Source organism: Strongylocentrotus purpuratus, unplaced genomic scaffold (assembly GCF_000002235.5).
Source record: "Strongylocentrotus purpuratus isolate Spur 01 unplaced genomic scaffold, Spur_5.0 spur5_scaffold_6, whole genome shotgun sequence".
Lineage (NCBI taxonomy): Eukaryota > Metazoa > Echinodermata > Echinoidea > Camarodonta > Strongylocentrotidae > Strongylocentrotus > Strongylocentrotus purpuratus.
Window position 1 is genome coordinate 44,069,410 of NW_022145612.1, and position 7,661 is coordinate 44,077,070.

Below are 7,661 nucleotides of genomic sequence, written 5' to 3' on the forward strand. Positions count from 1 at the left end.
TGGGTTTGCGTCACCTGTCCTTGTACACAAAACAACCTAATTTCATGAAAAGAACAGGATCTCAATTTCGACATGATTATAGAAACTTTCCCTACACTCTATCAGTATAAAAAAGAGGACATACCTGAAATGACAAAGGTCCATTATTATTACCTTGAAATGTAAAAGAAACAGTGAGCGTACGGAGCTCTTAAATAAGTTAAAATCACCTATGGAATGTGATGACAAACAAAAGTGATTGGGGTGTGACTACCTGCTAATCATTTATCGTGCATGGTGAACTTTGAAAGGTATTGTGGTGTTTATCATTGAGTGCCATCGTTGCTCGACGTCGAAAGTATTATTTTTGTACTGTAATTGTAAAAAAAAAGTCTCAACCCAAGTTCAATCTAAGAAACCAATAACAAATCCCATGCGTGGAATTACCTTGCGAACGCTACGAGAAACCAAAGCTAAATATTCGGGCTCAAACGAGGATCCATGTGTTGAAACTAACACATCCTCTGGGAATGCGTCGCGGGCTTCCGTCGTTTATCTAGCGGTGGGAGGGGCATGTTGTCATGGTGACGTGGCGCCACTCGGTCGGGGGATCTCCACCGATAGGCAATCATGTTTGGTTATCCTGTTTACAATGTACACAGCACCAACAGTAGTGACAGGAAAACTACAATTTCGCTAGACCTTATCTTCCCTTTTTTCTTTCCCCTGCACTCAATTGAAAAATGCGTGTAACAAAAGTCATTTGTAGGCTGGTATGTCTAAATTTCATTGTCGAATCCTACATTAGGAGCTTTGAATTTGAAAACAAATTACCTGTGTGTACGAGTGTTGGCGTGTCAAATGTAGAAAACGGCCTGAGAAATAAAAATGGGAAATTCGATTATGTGCAATATTAACTGTTACAAGAATGTCCTTACCATGCTAAAACTTACGCGAAAATACTCTTCATAATCAAGGACGAACATTTAAAGGGAGGCACTTTTATAAACATGCTAAGCGTTCTAATAGCGTTTTTAATATTTATTTTTTAAAAGGTTATTGCTGTTTTGTCATAATGTCTAACTATGCGCTAATTAACTTTTCTATCGGACAAGTTAGTGAAAGCCTAAAGTGTGAAATGTTGAAGCAATATTAAATTGAAAGTTTTCTTTTTTCACTTCATGAATTAGAGAGGGGAGAAATATACGATGACTGACATTGTCTGCCTTCGGAATTCTTTACGGCTGTCATCTCTGCTTGACTGGAGCTGACAATATTTCGTGAAGGATGGTTGATTAGAAAGAGAGAGATATTTTTTAATGGGAAACGAGGAGAAAGAAGGAAAAAACAGAAATTGGATGGTTGATAATGTGAAGAAAAGAGCCAAGCCAATCACCTGCCTACAATGCTAGCATTGCTCACATGTGACGACTAATAAGCGCTGCCTTTGTGGAGGCCAGTCAGGTGTTTGAGCTTTATCAGGTTAATAATTCATGAGGCGTAGGGTAGCGATCTAGCAGACGACTGACTGAATGGGGCTCAGCTCGGCCACTCAGACACAGTGGCGCCGCCCTGCAAGGTGGGTCTTTTCTTCACTACCCCAGCCTGTATGCGCAGGTGCTTTGTGGCCCGCACCAGGCTGGAGCCAACGAATTTTCTTCTTATTGTTTCCGCGGCTGAAGGCATGACAAACAAGACTCCCTTTTTAACACTTTAGGGGTTGGCTAACAATATTTTAAAAAGACATTGTCATAGAGAAGGGGAGAGGAGGGAAAATTACTATTGGGAACAATTACTTGATATGTGTATGTGGGTAACTAAAAGCGAGGCAAGCCGAATGGCATTAGCATGTACATGCTCTCGCGAAATAATGCTGTGTTTTTCTTCCTATTTTTAATCTAATCTGGTAGTATACTTTTGTTTGCAACCATTGTATTTCCGTAGTAGTACATCAATTGACTTTCCGCTACTAGACTTTTCCACTTGGTTGGTTATAAGCTGTTATGTTTCATCATCGCAACTAAAATCGTACAAACGAGTTTTTTTTCTTCTCAAGAGCTGATTGTCGATGTTAACACACAGCTTTTGATCTTGATCCTCTTTTCTCGACGATAAGACAACTCGACTGTTATAATAAGGTGTTTGAAGGAGATAGTGTCATCTTGCATGAATGACCTCATTCAAAATAGCTTCCTCGATCTCAAGAGGGGTGGGACACAGAGAAAGGAGTTGAGCATCTTGCGCTGATGACCGGGAGAAGTGATCACCTCCGCCTTTTAATAGTACCGCTGAATGGCTTTTGTCCCTCTCTTGTTCTCGAGGACAAAACCCCAGACTTCGTGTCTCTGCCCTCGTTTTGCGCTCCGCCAATCCTTCTCAATCTGTCCTCAAGTCACCGGCGCGACAACAACTTCACTCCGCTCTCTCTCCCTCTGCTCTGAGCTCTGCTCTGTATTTATCTTGTCTCCTGTCCAACAAGAGCCGCCCATTAGAGTAAGCTCACGACATTCATGTGGGTTTTTCTCTTCATCTTTTCTTTTGGATTTGAAGCTGTGGATTTTTACTTGAGGCTCCAAGGAAGTGTTACTTCGACTATATCTCTCTTCTTCGGAATATACCACCAATTGAAGCAGTTGTTCTACCTTTAGTTCAACTTCTATATTTTTATCGTGCAGTGTTGAACAACTTAACACCTCACCAGCTCATCACAGTATTAGATTAATTAGGATTAACATTTCAATGACTTTGAGGAACATTATTCTTCAGAGTTCATCGACCGTTCCAGTTTTGAAATTCATTTTCAACAGCTCTATTCGCAGCTTATGCAGTGACCAGTGTGACCTGGAGAGAAACATTATTATGTTATCAGTTTGACATTTACCTGTGCAATTACAGAAACATCGTCACATGTGATTGTGATTTTGGCTTCAAATGAGTGGAATTTTTCCTGAAACATTTCGTGTGCATGACTTTGGAGACGCTTGTCGGCACCCGTCAGTGGTATGGTGATGAAGTATCATTACCTCCAATACAGGCGGCGTTTGCATGCCTCAGGTACGGCAGCTTTCTATCTCTCTCTCTCTCTCTCCCTCTCTACTTCGCCGTGTCGGACTCGGACGCGCGACTAATCGAACGCCAATTCAGTCTTTTCTGAATTTTTAATTGAAACGTGGTCATTTAATTGCAGGATTTTGAGAATGATCCCTATATGTTTATGCTTTAACATTTTTTTTGTTGTATTTTCTAGTGTAGGTCGAGGTTTGTGTGTTTATTTTATCTTATTTTCATTGAGGACTGTGCTGCCTAAGGCTTAACTTTTCATTGATTCATTGGAAATGATTTATGATTTTACATGTAGAGTAAAGCATATATTTATTAAGTCGAATGTTTTGACATGAAATGGATTATGTGTCAATTAGATCTTTAATCAGTGTTTTTGATATTTATATCTCCACAGTTGACATTGATGGAAACCCCAAAGGCATGACGCAAGCGATCCTGGCAGATGGTAATGACCCCATATCTCCCAGCCCGGAGAATGGTTACCATAGCAACAGCTCCACCATCGAGGACAGCGATGGAGATGACAAGGGAAGCTTCATGGGCGACGAAGAGGACGACGACGAGGTCGAGATGGACAAGAGTACGAGCGATGGAGACAAGGATGATGGGGTGGATGACTTAGAACCAGATAAAGAGTTCCACCGGAAGAATGGAATGCATCATCTCCATCCCCATCCCCCTCCTCACCCTCATCACCCTCATCAGTTCAGGAATGGAGAGATGGGAGGAGACGGTGGTGTCATCAACCTGGAGGTTACATGAACCGCAGCGACCTGCAATCATCTATCCTGAACCTGTAGAAGACATGGACGGAGTCAATGGCGATACAGATGACCCTGATACTCCTGGTAGGTTTCAAACCATATTTCCCCCCCTCTAAAATAAGGGAGTAGGGGATGAACTGATCTGGATCAGCCTTTTTGGGGGGTTTTCCAGACCAGTCAGCCCCCCCCCTCAGACCATCATAGACCTTGGCAGTGAACTTTTTACTAAGTCGGACACATTATTTAGAGACAGAAATCAAAGCAACATCCTTATGTGAACGTGTTCAAAGTTATGATACATCTCAAAAAGAAAGTGAAACTAGATATCTCTTTTGGCTGTGTTCATGCAAACTTATTGTTGTTCTGTCTTTGCCCCCTTCCCCCTCTCACCCTCTTTGTGAATGATTCCTCACGTTCTGCTGGGATTTTGAGGGATAGATTATTGCTTGATTACACTCATCTCCAGCATCCTTAGGTTAGACATGAGATCAGTATCAGTAGGTGGATGGGATCAGTACACGAAGTACCTTAACCCCCACAAAGAGATCAAGTTCGCACTAATCCTCCTGTTCCTTCACAAGGGAGGAGTTCACATTGACATAAATTGTTATGAACTTGAGAAACATAAGTCCATTCATATTTTCATTTCAAAGTGTTTTGTTAGCCTAAGGTCTTCTTTCCTGTTCAGCACTCCCCCCTTTTTTTTAACACAAATTTGAAGAATGTTAAGGCTGACTCATAATGAACAGCAAAGCATAAAAGTTTTTTCATATGATGTAGGGGTTGGAGGGATAATAGAGAGCTTTGTCTAACTCTGCTTTAAAAAAATCAACTACAAATTATTTTGGAATTTCTCTTCCATCTCAAATTCTCATCAATCAGAATGTGCAGTGATTTTTGTGTGAACACATCCAAAACAAGATGCTCTGAATAGACAAAGCAGTAGACTAGCGAGGCTACCCGTTGCACACAATCGGTCTTATCTCAATTACTGCTGCACATCAAGAAACAAAGAAACAGAATATATCATAATGGCCTCGAACATAGTCACCAAAAGGATCAAGGGAAGGGATAAAAAGTGTCGTGTGACAGATGGAGAAGGGAGGCCAGCAACAATTTCATTTTTTTTGTAATAACATGTACAAATAGGGGCTAAGTGGCGAGTTCCTGTCATTTTGTATGTAGAATTATTGCATTTGAGGGATTAAGGGTGGCTGACAGATGTGCATGACAGATGAAAAATGAGAATGTTCCCTTGCTAGTACCTGGAAATGGGTATTTGTGACATGATTGGTAATTAGATAACAATAAATGACAGTGAACATGATGATGATGATGATATAGTTTCTCACTTTTGCTGAGTTTGATGGGGATATCAGACTAATAAATCATAGTTTCCCCTGATCAATAACTTTTGTTCTGTTCATTGCTTGAATAGTTAAGTGCCAGTTCAATAAAAAAAGGGGGGGAATTCAAAAGAGAATTGCATGTTTGTGTATGACATTTTACTTTTATAGATTCATCCTGTATTTTCCACTTCTGTGAGTCTGAACAATTAGTTGATTGGTTGATTAATATTTTTTTACATCAAAATCCCATTCTTTTCCCTTTTTAAATCATATTTGTTATAATTGAAACTACTGGGTGATATGCAGTTGAGATGTATTGTTTATTACTCTAATGTAAGCGAAAGCAATCGAAAGGTGAATACCCATTATCCCCAGGCACTTGAACAACTTTGAATAAGGTGAAACAAATATTTTATATACAGATTTTAAGTCAAGTGGGTATAAAAGTGAAAGTGCTATTACCATTTTATTAGTAATAAAGGCATTTTGATAGGTCTCTGTTAACCATAGGTGGAAGTGAAAGGAGAGATATTGCTACTCCAGATGTTTAACTTTAGTTTTTATGGTAAATTGAGGGGATTGTTTATAAGAGGTGTGACAATGCAAATGATCAGGAAATGTCACTCATTTTTCTTTGGTGTTCTTTTTCTCTTTTTATTACAGAAGGAAATGACAACGAAACTGAAATCGAGGGCGAGCTTGGAAAACCTGAAGACTGTCCTTACTGTGATCGCTCATATAAGCGGCTCACCTCCCTGAAAGAGCATATCAAATACCGACACGAGAAGACATTCAACAACTTTTCTTGCCCAGAATGCAACTACTGCTTTGCCTACAAGTCCCAGCTCGAGCGTCATATGGCCACGCATATGCCAGGGCGCAACCAAATCTGCGACATCTGCAATAAGGCCTTTGTGAACATTTACAGACTGCAGCGTCACATGTTGACGCACACATCTGGGAATCGCAAGTTTAAGTGCGGGGAGTGTGGAAAGGCTTTCAAGTACAAGCATCATCTCAAGGAGCACTTGCGTATTCACAGCGGAGAGAAACCTTACGAATGTCCAACTTGCCTAAAACGCTTCTCGCATTCTGGATCCTACAGCTCTCACATAAGCAGCAAAAAGTGCTCACCTGTGAAGGAACAACCTCCAGCCCTCACCAGGATCACCGGTGTTCCTCCAGTCAAAGTAATCAATAGCCTTCCCTCGCCAGTTTTGCAATCTCCTCTTAGTGACATAGACACTAGTGAATCTCTACCTTTAACTGAGCAAAGAAGAGTGCCCCAGCTTACATGACTCCTCTTCACATCAAGATTCCCAATGTTGACGGTTCCGTTCAGGGTCACCCGAGCAACGAAACACTGGAGAACGGAAGCACGTCTCCTTTAACAAGTCCTGCAAGTGATGCTGTGAAGAAGGTTCTACAAATTGTAGCATCTACTGTGTGCAAGCAACAGAAGGACGGGCAGAAAACAGACATCTCAAAACTAAAGAAACACAAGACAACAAGTGACACAGCCCCAGTTGTCGCAAGTCCGTTTGAAATCAGACCATTTAAACTTGAAAAAATGGCAGCTGTTACTCCCTTGCCAAAGGCAACACCACCACCACCACACCATCTGAAGACACCCGAAAAGACACCTGAAGAATCAGAAAAGTCCAAAACATTCTTAAATGGAAATGGTGTTGCATCAAGAGAAGAAAAGTTATAACATTGTGGACTACACTCTAAAGAAAGTGCATGAAGCTCAAGCTATTAATCGCTGTTTGGAAACACGTTTTCCTTCTCAGATTAACCTAAATCCAGACAGAACACAGATGCAAGTATTGTGGACGAGAGTTCCATAGTCCCATCGATCTTCATCAGCACGAGCGTTATCTCTGCGACCTCAATGAGGATGTGCTCAAGATGAAGCTCTTTAATGGCAATCCACAGCCCCAGCAAAGCATTGGAATTTTCACATTAGATCGATATTACGAGATGCAGCAAGAGTTCTCTAGCCCAACACAAAAACGAGAGTGATAACCATGAATAGATGACAAGAGTGATGAGGAGGATGAAAATCCAAAGCAGATGTTGACGTCACCAAGAGAGAGTGAACAGCACCTGTCTCCAAAAGCCAGCCCCAATTCAGGAAGTCAGCTACCCCCTAACAATGCTGAAAGCCCTGAACCAGGGCACTAACAAGACAACACTGATATATCTAAGTTACTTGAGACCATTTCCAAGGCCCAAGAACAGGCCCTGCGTGCATTCTATGCCATGCAAGCTAACCCTCGGAGGACGGCATTGAAAAAATTTCAGTAGCACTCAATTTGCCTATGCAGCTAGTCAACAAGTGGTTCCAGCGGCACACGAAGCTCGAGGAGGAGGGACGGATCCATCGCTTAAGAGCTTGAGCTTAATGAGGCAATCCCAAGTTGTGACAGTTGTTCCACCCACACGACGACGCATCAAAGAACACACAGGAGCTCAATCTATCGATAGCAAGGAGACTTGTGTC

General features: G+C 41.5%; 1 pseudogene; it reads left to right on the forward strand.

The window, feature by feature from the left end:
* The first annotated feature begins 2,821 nt into the window (after nt 1-2,821).
* LOC115929902 overlaps nt 2,822-7,661 on the forward strand; it is a 6,675-nt pseudogene continuing 1,835 nt past the window's right edge.